The sequence below is a fragment of the Dipodomys ordii genome, unplaced genomic scaffold, assembly GCF_000151885.1.
Source record: "Dipodomys ordii isolate 6190 unplaced genomic scaffold, Dord_2.0 Scaffold129, whole genome shotgun sequence".
Classification (NCBI taxonomy): Eukaryota; Metazoa; Chordata; class Mammalia; order Rodentia; family Heteromyidae; genus Dipodomys; species Dipodomys ordii.
This window is the reverse complement of record NW_012267345.1, coordinates 531,762-548,489: the sequence shown is the minus strand read 5'-3', so window position 1 is coordinate 548,489 and position 16,728 is coordinate 531,762. Positions and strand designations below refer to the sequence as shown.

Here is a 16,728-nt window from a genome sequence, read left to right as displayed (position 1 = left end):
CCCCCAGCACCTCCACACCATCCCCCACAGTCCCCAGCACCCCCAGCACCTCTACACCCCCCAGCACCCCCATGCCAACTCGAGGAAGGCGGTGTGTGGATACAGACATGCCAATTCACGGAAGGCAGTGCTCAGTGGTGCTCTATCATTCCAGCCCCACCTCCAGCCCTGCTTTTTGATGGTTATTTTGGAGATGGAGTCTCCAGAACTTTTCTGGTCAGGCTGACTCCGCGCCCTCAATCCTCCAGAGTAGCTGGGATCGTGGGCGTGAGCCGTGAGCATCTGGCCTGCACCACTTATTTCTAAGTGCACCAGCACTTCCTTTCCTGAGAGCCATGTGGGTCTCTGAGTTAAGCACAGCTGCCTGCATGGCTGGCTTCACTCACCTCCTTCTGCCGGGCACAGGCAGCGCTGGGGAAGACCCACCAGGCCGCGCCGCGGAGGGCTGGCCCTGCCCTCGGTCTCCTGCTCACTGAGAACCCTTCCTCACCATTGGGAGGCATGGCTTCAAACAAGAACTAAAAATAAACCAAACCTACTCACAAAATAGACGTTGAATGTGCTCATTTAACACCACATTATCTGAAGATGGTTATTATCATCAAGAAGGATCCGCGTTGTTCTACAATCTCCTAATTAGATGTGGTACCAAAAGCTACTCTAGCTTTTAGAGAGATTACCTTTAGAGAAAATGTATGTATTTGTAAGTGTCTGTGTGTCTGTATTTATTTTTAGTTGTTGCATCTGACTCAAGAAATATATTCTACCAAAAAAACTTGCCCACATGTCACCAAGTAACTTAGGAAAGCAAAATACTGAAAACTCTCAAAATGGGCTTCTCTCCAGACCACCAACGGTAAGACATGTGGACTGGAAAAAACCGCAGGCAACCCAACAGTCTAAACATTGATACAGTGTTCAGAGTGCCCCAAGTTTAAGGCTGAGCTATTACTGTAATTGGATTTTAATAAGGCCAGAGAATCGTGCTGCATTTGGTTTCCTGTCTGCACCAATATGAAAACAAGATGCACACCCCGAGCTCCCCAGCTTCTCCAGAGATCCACACGTGGAAGCCGCCTGGCTCACCGTGTCAGAGCAGTCTCCCTGCTGTCACAAGTGTCCTCTATACCCGCTCTCTCTATCATCCCGCAAAAGCACTAATAACACAGCACCTCGATCTCACTGTCACTCCCATCTGGAATTCCTCATGGGAACAAATGATGACCCACTGTGTCCAGGAGGAGGTTGTTTTATGACACTGAGGTGGCTGCTCGGATCCCATCTCCAGACCTCCGAAGCACCAGGCAGGCCTCCGGGCACCTGGTGCTGTACAGAACCCCATCCACCTCCGCCACAAGCAGGGGTGGGTGAGCCTCCCCCCAAACTCACCAGGCCCAGGAGTCCTGGGAGAGAAGACTCTCCCACTGATGGTTTCCTCCCTCCCTCCCTTCCTTCCTCCTTTCCTTCCTTCCTTCTTCCCTCCCTCCCTTCTCTCTCCCTCCCTTGTTTCTCCCCACCCCCTTTCTTTCTTTGCTGGTTAATTAGAGATAAGGTTCTCCTTGACTTTTCTGCCAGGACTGATTTCCAATGAAGCTCCTCGGATCTCAGCCTCCTGAGTAGCTGGGATTACAGGTGTGAGCCACCAGTGCCCAGCTTCCCTCTCTCTTGTTTCTGCCAAGATCTGCTGCCACCTGTGTTAGACATGCTGACAAGCACTGATGATGCCAGGAGGAGCAAGGGCCCCTCCCGCAGGCCTCTTGCTCCTGTCCTCACAGACCACTCTGGGGCTAAGTGCACAGCCCAAAGCAGTGGTGGGCCCTTGGTACCTTCCCCCTCCCCCCGCCCCGCCCCCGTCCCGCCCCACTCTCATTGCCCTCCTCAGCAGGAAGCACAGCCCTGGAGCTCACAACTGCCTGGGCACAGCCTCACCTGATCCCAGTCCAGGGGGCTTCATGAACCACCTTTAGACCGTGCATATACCATGGTGGCCACAGCACCCGCCTCACCCCTGTGCATGCAACTCTCTGCAGCCTGGCTTCACTGCAGGCCCCTCCCCCTCCCCACCGCAGGCCCCTCCCCCTCCCCACTGAAGACCTCTCTCCCTCCCCACTGCAGACCCCTCCCTCTCCACACTACAGACCCCTCCCTCTCCACACTGCAGACCCCTCTCCCTCCCCACTGCAGACCCCTCCCTCTCCACACTGCAGACCCCTCCCTCTCCACACTACAGACCCCTCCCTCTCCACACTGCAGACCCCTCCCTCTCCACTCTGCAGACCCCTCCCTCTCCACACTACAGACCCCTCCCTCTCCACACTGCAGACCCCTCCCTCTCCACACTGCAGACCCCTCCCTCTCCACACTGTGGACCCCTTCCCCTCCCCACTGCAGTCCCCTCCCTCTCCACACTGCAGTCCCCTTCCCCTCCCCACTGCAGACCCCTCCCTCTCCACACTGCAGACCCCTCCCTCTCCATGCTGCAGACCCCTCCCTCTCCACGCTGTGGGCCCTGCCCCTCCCCACTGCAGGCCCTCTTCAAAGGTCTCTTATCATAGTCTTCTCTACCAAGACAAGAATGAAAGTAGATTTGAATTTAAAAGCAATTTCCACAAGAAAAATAAGTCTGCAGCCCTACATCCTCAACATGGTGTTCAGGAGTGAAATAACAGGGAGGGAGGCCTGTCTCGCACCCAGGCCAGAGTGGCTGGGCCGGCCCGGGGCTGGCTCCCATCCTGCGGCTGGCCGGCCTGGCCAGGCTCCTGGGTCTTCTCATCTTCGTCCCATTGAATCAGGCACTTCTAAATCAAGCGCTGGGAGAGCAGGCTAGGGTGCGGGTTTGAGCGCTGCTGCTCTCTGAGCCTTGCAGATCAAGAGGCGTCACCACAGACAATCAGAAGAGGAATGGGACTAATTGGGTTTCTGGTTCCAATTAGGCCATCAGTCACACTTACACGTGGAAGGACCCCATGCTGCCACGTGGGGTGTGGCTGGTGATCTGAGGTGGGCCAGGCCCACGCCAGAGCAGGGAAGGCAGCACGCGTCTGCCCTAGGCAGGGCTGGCGACTTTGTACTGGCCCCGGCCACTCCTCCTCTTGACTGAGGGAAAAGCCTAGCCCTGGCTACACAGTCAGGATGGGAGCGGGAGCTGGGTCAGAACCTCGCCAGGACTCAGTTTCCCCACTTTCAAAGTGCAGGTGGGGACCCCATGGGGTGAAGGTTAGGTGTCTTGGTTGGTTTTCAGTTTCAACTGTAAGAATCAACATTAACTGATGTGAAGGTTGCTGCAGTAAGCTGTGGTTTGGTTCAAATGAAGTAAAAAGCAAAAGTTTTAAAAAGGTTCAAAAGTGAGAAATCAAATCTGAGTTCCCACTCCCACTCTACAACGCAGAGAAACTCAGTGTGTCAGTCAGTCAGCGCCAGGCAGCCCGCCGTGTCAGCTGTTGTGTTTAAATCATTCTGTGGTCTACGAAGTGTTTCCCTGCCCTTAGTTTTGTGAGAATCTGCCTCCCCTAAAAACCTGATGATGAAAGGTAAAAGTTGGTGTTCTTGGTTTAAGCAATCAAGTGAACACCTGAGATTTGTCTTTTGTGGATGATGGCTGGTGTTCTGCGAATCATGAATCGAGCACCGGTGGTATTCGAATTGTCTGGTTCTCGGTGAGCAGTGTTAATGAGCACAGCTGTAATTTCCATGACAGGAACTCAGCCCAGGCCGGAGGTTATATGTTACGGATGCACAGACTTACTGTGCACTTCTAGGTAAATTTATTTTGGAGTGCTGACCTATGCATCTCAGCATTCTGAGTTTTCCTCAGTCTCAGCATTCCTCAGTTTTCCTCAGTGGCTGTCTCTTGAAGCCACAAACCTGCAGAAATCAAGGGTCTACTGTACGCAAACATGTGTTTCCATTACCCCGTGACACGGTTTCTCAGTCTCCACCATGTGAACCCTTGGGCAGCCCTGTGTGGTGTGCTGTGAGGTGCTGAACAAAATCCTTGGGTAGCAGGCTGCCTCCGCCCCTAGATCTGAGAGAAACATCTGGATGCTTCCCAGCATTCTCCACTCTACCAGCCCAGCCCAGAGCCCAGGGAAGGCCAACACCACCACACTGACCACCAAGAGAAGGCATTGCAGGCTGTGTGTAAGGACCGGTGCTGAGCATCTCTGGGGATGGGTGCAGTGCGGATCGGGCACAGGAATATAAGTGGATCCCCGTGAGAGGAAGGACAGGAAGGCACGTGTGTCCTGAGAGGACTGGAGGCCAGCCCTACGTGTGTCCGCCATGGTACCAGGCTCCACTCAGTGACACCGTGGGATGTTGAAGGGTGCACCAAGCTCTGAGACCCTTGGAAGTGAACGTACTTCCAGACATCTGTGAAGGACAAGGTCCCCATTCCCAGCCCAGGACCCCCTGCACACAAGACAGACCATTGCAGCTCCGGGGGCAGGTGGAAGGGGAGGAGGGGGGCTGGATGTGGAGTCATGACCCCTCCCCAAAGCTCAAACAGAGAGCAAGTGAGGCTGCAAACGAAGATACCCAGCATCAACCTGTTTGTGCTCAAGTTCCCTCTCTCCAGCATGAACAAAGACAGGCTCAGCGGGAACAGCACCTGCTCATTGAGGGAACAAATGCCAGCACTCAGAGGAAATCAAGAGAAGATTGGGTCTACATCATCCAGACTTACCTGACCTGTCACAGGACATTGGGAAAGTGATAAACAGAAATGAGAGCAATTCACTTGGAGCATGGCTCATTATACTTGGGGTGCAGTTACCCACAGCCTGATACTGCATCCCAAATTCAGGTCAAGCATGACTTATGATCTTCTATCAATCACCAAGTGTGACCTATGACCTTCCATCCCCACGTGTGACCTATGACCTTCTATTACACTTTTGAGGCACATTTGCTTCCAGGTTCCACGAAACAGACACTGCACTCTGGGGTGTTTCCAAAAGAAATTTACCAAGAGTGCTTCATCATCGTTACTTTCATGACTTTCTTCCAGGCATCAGAGTTTGGGGCTCTCAGATCCACCCAGCTTTCTCGCTTAGGGCTGGTATTCTACCACTTGAGCCATACTTTCAGTCTGGCATTTTGCTGGTTACTTTGGAAAGGGGGTCTCTTGGGCCTTTGTACCTGAGCTGGCTTTGAACAAACCTCCTGGCTCCATTTGCACAGCCCTCAATCATCGCAGCCATGGGAACTCCAGAGGGCTCGGTGAGGCATTTTTTTCTTTTTAGACATGAATACAGTAAGTTTAAGGCAACCTCACAGTGTAATAATAAATGGTGCCATGTAAGGGCGGGAGGTAAGATCTTCACACACAGGGCGTCGCTTGTTACCAAACAAAACCGCATCTCAAAATCCTCTTTCAACCAGCCAAGCAGAATCGTTAGCTCTGTCTTTACCATTATCTTTAGCTGAAAAGACATGTGAACTCATTGTCACACACAAAAAGCAGTCCCTCAGGCTAGAGGAAGCAAGCCGGCCCCATACACCCAGGAAGGCAGAGACAGTGCTCACAGAACACAGGTGCAGACATGAAGGTAACCACATTACGCCCCAGGAAAAAGACAAACCAGACCGCCGCTTGCTTAGATACAGAAAATCCCATGCGGGGACAGCAGGTTTTGAAGTTGAAATTGAAATTCCATGTTCTTTCTCACCCTCCCCGCCATTTGGGACTTGAGGGTTCTCTGTCAGAGTGCAGTCTAATCGCTTTCTGTGCTGGTTTTCAAGTCAGATACTCCGCGTCAATTGCTTTCTCTCTGGTTCACCACGCAGTATCTCACTGCCCCTTCCCTTTCTTCATTTTCACAGGTTTGACCGGGAAAGATCAGGGATGCCAGCACGGGCTTGGAGAACGTGACCCACGTCCCTCCCACACCGGCTGAAGAGCTGTGGGGAACAGAGTGCCGCCAGCCTCTTACTTTACACGGGGTCTTCACTCGGCAGCAGGGAGGGGAGGACGCATCCTCGCGGCCCCACAGGACGCGCAGGGAGACTGAGACACACACGTGAAGCCACCGCTAGCAGCGCCATGACTTACCTAGAAAGAACAGAAGAGTCCCGTTAGTTGAGTCTGCTGGTTGAGGTCCCTGATGAGTGGCAACGCTGGCAGAAGTGACACAACTAGCGACAGGGATGGGATTTGTGATTGGCCCAGAGTTTCATGCTTCCTAGAACACGCTTCTCCATGTGGCCATGAACTACATACATGACAGTGCTGATGGCAGCTGGGAAGTACCTAGTAGCCATGGAGACATGACACACCACACACATGTGCACACACCACACACCACACACGTGTGCATACCACCCGTATGCACATACCTCACAGCACACACATACGCACACACCTCACACCACACATGTGCATACATACTACACACATCACACCAAACATGTATACCTACTACATACCACCACCACACACGTGTGCACACTACACACATGCACACATATCACACCACATACCACACACATGTGCGCATACCTCACACCACACATGTGCATGCATACTACACACATCACACCAAACATGTATACCTACTACATACCACACACCACACACATGTGCACGCTACACACATGTACACACATCACACCACACACATGTGCGCATCCTCATACCACACATGTGCATACTACCCGTACGCACATACCTCACAGCACACACGTGCATACACACTACACACATCACACCAGACATGTACACCTACTACATATCACACACGTGCACACCACACACATGTACACACATCACACCACACACCACATACATGTGCACATTCTCACACCACACATGTGCATAATACTATACACTACACATATCTCGTATCACACAATGTATGCATACTATATACCACACACGTGCATACACTACATGTGTGCACAATACCTCACACCATACATGTGCACACACTATATACCACGCATGTGCATACACAATCACACACATAATCACACACACACACACACACACATGCACAAAGGTCCAGAGATTCCACGAGGCTGAGGGATCCCATGCGGCATTGCCAGCTCCTGACCCACCAGCCTGGCTGGAAGAGTTTCTCATGAAACTCTTCCTAACAGGACTCAGTGGCTAAGGAGGTGAGGGAGGGGGGACACCGGGGCTTCGGCTCCCCTTCCGGTGGGCCCGGCCCCACCTGCTGTGCCCTGTGTCAGGGCTCTCTTTTCCATCAGGCCTGGGCTACTTTTCTGCTCAGAAGCCAGACCTAACAGCAGGTGCTCCATGCCATGGCGTGTGTGTGTCATGTCCCCCCTGTGGCCGGCAGGCCTGGGAAGATTCAGTTCTGGTCCTAAGCAGAGAAGGCCTTGGAAACAGTGGACCATCTGTAGAAGTGTTCCCTCCGTGGACACAGGGACAGTGGACATGGGGACAATGGACATGGGTATGGTAGACATGGGTATGGTAGACACGGGAATGGTGGACATGGGGACGGTGGACACAGGGACATTGGAGATGGGGACAGTGGACACAGGACAGTGGACACAGGGGCAGTGGAGATGAAGAGAGTGGACATGGGGACAGTGGACACAGGATGGTGGACACAGGACAGTGGACACTGGGCAGTGAGCACAGGATGGTGGACATGGGGACAGTGGACACTGGACAGTGGAACAGGGGCAGTGGACACAGGACAGTGGACACTGGACAGTGGACACAGGGACAGTGGACACAGGACAGTGGACACTGGACAGTGGACACAGGGGCAGTGGACACAGGATGGTGGACATGGGGACAGTGGACACAGGATGGTAGACACGGGGACAGTGGGCACTGGAAAGTGGACATAGGGGCAGTGGACACAGGATGTGGACATGGGGACAGTGGACACAGGATGGTGGACATGGGGACAGTGGACACTGGACATAGGGGCAGTGGACACAGGATGTGGACATGGGGACAGTGGACACGGGGACAGTGGACACGGGGATGCGCAGTCTCCAAGAAGCATGCATGGTCTGTGCTACAGAGGGGTGCCAGAATGTTCCTGCCCACGTAAGAACAGGGCACCCTGTGGGGCTGCTGCGGGCCGTGCAGGGGTAAGGTGCCCGCAGCACATTCCACCCTGTACTCCAGGGCCAGAGTTTTAAGGGAACAGGAGTTATGAGGAAAGAAATGTTACGAAGCAATGTTAAATTTTAACATTCACAGAAGATGCTACAGAGGCACCGTCAGCGGGCTGGTTGCAAGGGGACGCCTGGGCCACACGGCTGCGGTTTACTTCCGGAATGTTCCCACAGGCTCAGGGCTGAGGCCTGGTCCCCAGCCCATGGCACACTGGGAGGTGGCGGCAAGTTTAGGAGGAAGTAGGTTACAGAGTTGGGGAGCAGGGGTGTGTGTGTGTATGGTATTTGGTCATAGTTACAGAGAAGTAACTGACACATTCACATTGGTATACTAGTATACTAGTTTCAAAGTGTGGCTTCCCTTCCCTTCCTTTTCCCTCCCTCCCTCCCTCCCTTCCTCCCACCTTCCTTCCTTCTTTCTTTCTTTCTGTGTTTCTCACCTCCCTCACATGGTTATAGAACAGGCGCACTGCCATGGGGCAGGCCAGGCAGACGCCTCCATGTGTGCGGAGTCCCGTTTGTAGATTCACCATGCAAAACTTTACTGAGCAAGTACTGTCCGCTCGGTTCCCTCTCCCTGTTTACTCTGAAATTCCAGGCGCATGTGTGAGCAATGAGTTGATAATTTAATTATCGCACCGCAGCCTGCCTTGGTACATAGGCTTCTCCATTACAAATGTATATCTTATTAAAAATTTACTTTCCATTTCTGAGTACAGCGTGTAATACTTCCCTTACTTGACGCACACAGCCGTCATGTAAGCAAGTTGTGGACACAGGCACCCGTGCGGAAGGCAAGTGTGGGGTGGCGGCTGGGCCGAGTCCTCTGCTCTGAGCACGCCCTGCAGCTCCTGGCGGGCTCACTCAGGCTCTGCTCTGAGCACGCCCTGCAGCTCCTGGCGGGCTCACTCAGGCTCGGTACCCGTCACAGCATGAGGTGTTAGTAAAAAGCGTACCGGTGCCGCTGAAGCCGGAACTTCAGCTGTTTTCCCTTTAGTAGGGTCTCACATTCTTACACAGGGCTGGCCTAGGACTGCCATCCTCTAACCTATGCTTCGTGCATAGCTGGGATGGCAGGTATGTACGGCCATGCTCGACTTACTGACTGAATGGGGTCTTGCTAACTTTGTGCCTGGGCTAGCCTGGGACCATGATCCTGATACTTCTGGCTCCTGAGTAGCTAGGATTACAGATGTGCACCATCACACCCAGCCCTCCTTACATAGTTTTAAAAGCCATTTTGATGAACACCCGATGGTTGCTATTATGCCCCCGCTATATCCAATGGGGTATATTTCAATCTCTAAGCCAATGGGGCTTAGGTGGGGCTAAAAATCTCAACAAATAAAAATAAAACTCATTATCCTACAAACGTAGGAAAAGAGGGCCCCCATCAGAGGCTGTAACAGCCCCGCCTCTGCCCCCCCAAGTCCCGGGTATACCTTCTGGGTGGGCCTGGGGCCTCCTGAACCTTCTCGTTACATGCCACAGCCCAAGACAGCTGTGCGTGCCAGCAACCCCCGAGTGCACGAGCGGGGTTTTCTGCTCCCAGCGTTCACTCCTCAACACCCCTCCCTCCACCTGACTCATCTGACTCACAGATCCAGGGGGAGTACACCTTGCTCTCCTTTCTGGCCCTCGTCCCCCCAGCGAGCGCCGCTTGTGGAGACAAGACCACGGGACAATATGCTAAAACAAGGCCTGCCGTGTCGATCGTGGGCCCCCCAAGACCCGCAATTCAAACTCAGCCTCTTGCTTCCCACATCCACAGGCCTCTCCCAGCCTCAGTTTCTCCAGCGTGACATGGACAGGTCACACATGTCTAACAAGTTTGGGATGAATGGGCGATGTCAGCTCATTTCCTGTCACAGTCACCACACACACACACACACACACACATGCATACACACTCACACACACACACACACACACACACACACACACACACACACACACACAGCCATGGCACAATGTGCTGGCAATCCCCAGCCAGGGTGCCTGGCCTTCTGGGAGAAAGCGATAGCCAGCCGGGTAGAGAATTCACAAAACGGGGTGAACGCCAGTTTTCAGTAAGTTCTTTTCTCTCCCATTCTTTGTTACCCCAAATTGATGTCTTTCTGACTAGATGCTGCTTAGAAAAATTCTTAACTGCCATGTAATAAAATCTATTAGAGAATAATTCAAGTTCTCCCACATATAGATTTTTGTAGATACAGAATGTTTCAAAAAGAATTATTCTCTCACACATATTTTATTAAAAAGCCTGGTGCTAAACATCGCTCTTCTTAAAACAAAATTACTACCTGCAAGGAAATAGCTGTTTTTGAAAGAAAGAAAAGGAGAAAAAAGAAAGCCCTTCCAATTGAGCTCTTCTGTATTCATTATGAGTTGTTTGTTAAGTATTAAAAGGATAATGGATAACAATGTAGTTGTTAAGTGACAAAACTTCAAATATAAAGATTCATTTATGGTTCCTTTCATTGCAGCATATGATTTTCCAAATCTATTCAAGGTTTATAGATTCAGCGAGCTGCGCACGGCACGGAGGAGCGGAGGGGCGCACCTGCATCAACGCAGAAGGAATGAGGAAGACAAAGCAACCTTCTACACAAAACTTCTCTGAACTTGGAGGATGAACAAAAGCAGTGATTTTAAGAAAAAGTCAGACCCTGGGGTGAAACCTCCGGAAGGGAGCAGAGCGAGTATGGAGGGGGAACCTGCTGGCCTCGGCTCCCAGCGAATCTCCCCTGCCCTCACTCCCGGGATCCAGTTATAGGTAATGAACTGCAATCAAACAGCCATTTTCTCCCCACCCCTCTGCTTCTCCAGGCAATTGAGCTGGTGAATTGTTACCTGGGCGCAACCTGGAGTTCCTCATGTCACCGGCTTTTTAGGTCTTTTCCAGCAGGAGGAGGAGACAGGTTCAGAGGGGGACTTCCTGTCTCTCTGGCTATGGATGCCAGGGGCACTTTGTCCTCCCAGGACTGGGCTCGGATTGCAGGTGTGCAAAACACACCTGCTCCTTCTGGAGTGGGAGGTTAGCAGGCTGGAACCCATGCCATCCCCAACTGCCTGCCTGGGGAGCAGGGATGGGAGATGGGGAGAGGGAGGAGAGGAAGGAGCGGGGGAGAGGGAGAGAGGGAGCCATCCATCATGGCCCCTGCAGCATATGGCTACTCCCGGATGGGCCCCCAGTTCCACACCCACAGTACAAAAGTAGAAAAGCTCATTAGTACTTTCTTATTACTTGTCGAAGGGGTACTATTTTGGAATACTGGATCAAATAAAACGCACTATTATAATTAATTTCACCTGTTTCTGTTTACTATTTGGATATGGCTCCCAGGAAACTTACAGTTATGGGCTGGCTGGCCTTTCTGTGGGATGGTATTCTTGTTCAGAGCAGCCTATTGTGTGCCACACGGTGCCTGGTCTCGAGCCTGGCTGTGACTCTCATTGCCTGGTGCCTGTCCCTCAGCAGCCTTCCCTACTGCTTCTTCTCTCCCTGTACCTTTTGGCTTCCTGTCTGTGGTCTCCCAGAGAAGCGTTCCTTGCCTCTGGTCATGCAATTTAAAGCTATCCTTCCTCGAACTTCCTGTCATGTGTGTCAATATTAATGTTTTAATTCAGCACATGGTCCTTCTTTTCAGACGTACATTGACCTGCCCTTCGCACCAGCGGAGGTACTCTTTCAGGGCCTAATTCTTCTTAACTCCTCCACCGCATCACCAGCCCTAGCGATGCCGGAGTCACAGCCGGTAGTCGTACATCACGAGACTCATCACAGGAAAGCAGCCTCCCAAACCCACAAATATCAACACCCTTGTGTCAGTAACAGCCCAGCATCAGCACTGTCACGATCACCGCCATCATCACCAAAACCCCCAGCATCAACACTGCCACGATCACCGCCATCATCATCAACTCCAGCAACGCTGACATCACTGTCACAAGGAGCAACATCAGCATCAACACCTGCATAAACCCCAATAATACCAGCAACACGAGCAACAACCTCAGCAATTCTGTACCACCACCACCATAATCACCAGCAGCACCAGCATTAACAGCATCAACACCGCCATCACCACCAATCCCACACTTCTACCACCAGCAACAAAACCAAGAAGTATGTATGTGAGGCCAGGAAAACGGACCTGATGGCAAAGGTCTGAAAACGCCGCTGCTCCGGAGCTACTTCATGAGCACCTTCAATATTCAATACACCACATACACCCCAGGTGGCACACAGCCTGTGACTGACTCCTGGCTGTCTTCCATCACCTCCTGCTTTCCACAGAGCCCTCAGGTGAGTTCACCAGTGCCCTGAGTCGCAACAGCTGACAGGAGGTTTGGAGCCAGAACTCCGTGTGATGCGCCAGAGATGAGTGCCGGGACAGGATACACAACCTGACGCTAATCCCTGTGGACTAAATTGGCTGACTCCAAGCTGCCTTGGCCCAATGGCCCAAACACAGGAAGCTGCTGAACTCCAGTGTGCCACCTCTGGGCCTCTGCATCAGACCTGGAGGTGGCTGCAAACCTAGCATCAGTGCAAACCCATGCTGCCCTCCCCAGCACAGGGTTGGTCGTACCGGTTGATGTACAGGCTGTGTGGCAACTCCCTATGCCCTGCTCTCAGTGGCACTCCATTTTCAGGATCAAGGTGGCAGAGGTGGGCATCTGCTATCTCGTGTGCGTCCTGAGTGTGTCCACTCAGCTTGCCCACCACCTGATGAATGAACCATGATCAAACATCCTTTTTCACACTCTGGTTACTTTTTATAGTTCCTGAATGGCTTAAGATCCACCCGTAAATTTGTGACAGGACAGTTACCTAGTCATGCGCTGCAGGCAGAGCCCACGTGGACAGTGCCATCTCAGTGTGGTAGTGGTGGGCACATCAAACAGGCATAGTAACAGCACTCCACACGTAAAAAAGGATTAGAACTCCCACTTGCTGCTTGGGGGACAGAGGACCTCAGCCCAACTGCTCTTCTAGATCAGCCAGCTTCAGCCCTTGAGAGCCCTGTCTCCCACAGATGTGTGTCTGGCACGTGATATCCTCAGATGCTGGCACCCATAGCACGATACACGTATCATAAGCAAGTGAGCCATGTCCCAGGCACCCGCAGACTGAGGGACACTTGAAGGAACAGGCAGCCTCAGAAGAGTTACCGGAGCCCCAGACTCACGGGCACTAGCGGCCCTCCCACCCAGCTGCAGGTGTGCGGCCTATTAGAACAAGACAGCAGTTAACCTGCTGCTTGTTGAAATCGTCTTTATTGCAATAGAACAGCAGTACCTAGCAGAGCAGGAATTCCTGGGGACTTGATGGACCCCAGGAAATTCACAGAGTTGTGACCTGGAGCCCCCAAGCTTGAGCGGACATGTCTTCCTACCACCTTTGCTTTCTTCTGTTAAACACGTGTGATCGCACCTTAGAAATAAACCCCAGTGAAGGCCAGGTCACTTCCCGGCTCCAGGGGACTGTCGTGGAGGATTCCTGCATTAGAAATACTCTTCTGTTCTGGGGTCAGCTGTTCCCTGGGCCATTACCTGAGGCCAGTTCACTGCACGAACCACCCAGACTCCAAAGATGAGCCTGGGCCTTACTCCCAGGTCAAGGCTCCAATAGGGAGGCAGAGAGCCTCAGGGTGGTACAGCAGTTGCTGTTCCTCCCTTGGCTCTTGTGCCTATGCCATGGCTGGAAACTACCCAGGGCCAGTCTAGGGTGAGGGCTCCCCAAACCTCCAACAGGCATGGAGCGGGGAGTGAACATCCTGCACCCAGGGTGGCTCGGCTGGAGGGTAGACCGTGTCTTCCCTGCAGTCTGCCATGACTTTGCATTTTCTTTATCCTGAGTGTTGAACTCAGGGCCCCATGCCTGCCAGTACCTTCCGCCCTTGGTTGCGCTGGCTGTTTTGGGATAGGGTCTTGCAGTATGCCTGGGCTGCCACCCTCCCACTTGTGTCTCTCCATGTCAATGGGCATGATGGTGCCTTTGCAGAGCCGCCCTGCTCCCCCATACCTGAGATAAGGGGTGCGTGCACCTGCACCTAGCTATTGGTCTAGATGGAATCTCATGAACCTCAAGCCAACCTTGAATTGTGGTCTATCCCACGTCCACCTTTCAGGTAGATAGGATTATGGGTTTGAGCTACGTGCCTGGCTTACTTGGCTTGTTTTGTGAATTCACCCTTCTATTTGGAAAAATAACGTACTGCATCACTCACACTTCAACACATTACTTTGTGATTCATTGGACGACATCTATAACCACAGAATAAGATTTCCTGGATCTTTGTTTGGAGGCTCCTGAGCATCAATTTCCTCACCTGCATCACAACCCGTCTTTGTTTCATTACCTACCCCACTCCCCCATTACATATCTGCCTTCATCTATCAGAGCAGATCACTGATTCCAGCATGTTCCAGTAACAAGATTCTTGTCATTCTGAAGTTGTGTGTGTGTGTGTGTGTGACTTTCGTGTCTCAGGGGCATTGCTGTACATCTTGGGTGCACGTGCCTAGTGAAGGGCTGTGATAAGGACACTCCTTGTGGACAGCAGTGCTCTACTGCTCTACTGGCACTGGTACCAGCAAAAAGTTTCCTCACCTCTCAGCTCACTGGACCACAGCCAGAGGCAAATGATATAATGGGTTTTAAAGCTATCAACTGCTTTGGCTTCTTTCCAAATGCTTCATAAATGGAAGCACACGGTGAGCATTCCATCTCACTCGCTCAGGTCTCTCCCTCACCACTCCAGCCCGTGGGGCCCCCGGCTCAGTCACATGCCCTCAGCTTCAGGGTGGCTCCTTTGAAGTGCTCCACAGAATCCCACTGCTTGGTGACCCCCCTCCTCCCGCCAAGCGCCTCCCCCCCCCCACCATGTGTGGCTGTTTCCAGGGTTGGACCTGTTGTGAATAAAGCTGCTTTAACTTTCTCCTATACCTTTTATTTCTCTGGATAAAATCCAGGCAAGGAATCATGGGGCCGTTGGTTGGAGTGGATTTGTTTTTCTTTTTGGAAAATGAACACTTGATTGCCATCAACCAAGAGCAACGGTAACTCGGAAGTCCGGGCCCTCATCCCAGTGACCGCTGACCCAGGGGCCAGGGAGCACAGCTCTCAGGAGCACTCCCGAATGCCGCCTGTGAGGCCCTGTGGTGTTCGAGCAGTGAGCTTGTGAATCAGCTCCGCCACCAGTTGCTCAGGCTTCAAACAGCAAGTTGCTTACTGCTCTACCTCGGAGCACTGTGGTGTCTGCCACTCCTAAGGCTGCTGGGATTGCCTGACATGTATGCAGAAGTGTCAAGGTCCTGACATGCATACAGAGGCCTCTGGCCCGGGAAGCAAGGGCTCCCTGCCAGTTAGTCTCAAGGGTCCTTTGGTCTGTTGAGCCAGCCCTGCCAGGGGTCAGCTCCACCTTGGCTGTGGCCCTTGGCGGTCAGCACTCAGTTGCCCAGGGGATGGCGACAGAAGGGGTAGGTCAAGTTCAGACTCAGGTTCAAGGCTTCTTTGTCATTTGCCCAATCCCTGTGCCTAGACTTCACCCTGTGTTTTCTACACTCAGGAGGTGTTTGGGGCTGTGATGAGGGCCACCAGGTGACTGGAGATGCACTTGGGAAGGGCAGGGACACAACAGTGTGCAAAACACCTTCTCACCCAGTGAAAGGCAGCCCTGCCCCCGAGGCTGGGCAGAGTCACGGCCCGCTTCCAGACTGACAACTGTGTAAACTGAGGAGCAGAAGCATCAGAACTCACCAGAGCATCTTGGCCCTCTACCTCTTCCTTTTCCCCCTTGGCCCCCCTTGCCTCCCTCCCTCTTTCTCTCTCTCTCCCCTTGCTCAGAGTTCCTGCTACCAGTCAGGCCCCATGACGCTTTTTATAGAGTACATAAGTCCTGTACTTTAGAACTTATCCTGCAATTTAAAATAAATCAGCCCAGTGCAAGTCTGAGCACACGTATAATTCTCTCCAAAGGGAACGATCCTGGAGCAATCACCACGGCGGGGCGTCTTTCAGCGCCAGCCACCGGGAAGGGTCATTCCGCAGGGACACACGTCGACTCCAGCTGTTTGTTTACATGAGACTGGGACAAATGAGTTAATTTGGAATGCTCTTAAAAAAAATTAAAATCGGCTCGGGCTCCATTAGAAAGGTCCCGGAGCCCATTAGAGACCCCAGGCCCTCTCACCCCTCCCTGCTCTGTGCTCTGCTCGGGAGGCAGGCAGAACAATGGCTCCCGGGAAAGGGGGCCAGCAATGCTCCACTTCTCCAGATGCTGACGGCTTTTGCCATGGCCACCTGCATAATCTGCCAGGTGCCCAATGGCCACCTTCTCTGCCCATGGCACCGAGTGACTGGAGAGCAGATCATGACCACAGTGCTTGACACAGACTGAGGCCGGCCCTCTGGGGATGTGCGGGACCCGAGCATGCGCTTCTCAAAGCCGCCCAAGGCTATGCACACACACGCAGACTGTTCCCTGGCCAGGACTCGTTGCTCTGCACAGCTGCTCAGCGACAAAGCAAAGTGGACTGTGGCAAGCGCTCCTGGGGTGTGCGGGGCAGCTGGGACCCACACCCTGGGCAGCGCGAGACTGTGGAGCAGTGGCGTCTCAT

At 52.8% G+C, this 16,728-nt stretch overlaps 1 protein-coding gene across 1 annotated transcript in view; it reads right to left on the bottom strand.

The window, feature by feature from the left end:
* Positions 1–16,728, bottom strand: part of Cdh4 (cadherin 4, type 1, R-cadherin (retinal)) — a 425,566-nt gene that overhangs the window by 260,563 nt on the left and 148,275 nt on the right. The gene's annotated exons all lie outside the window — the stretch shown is intronic.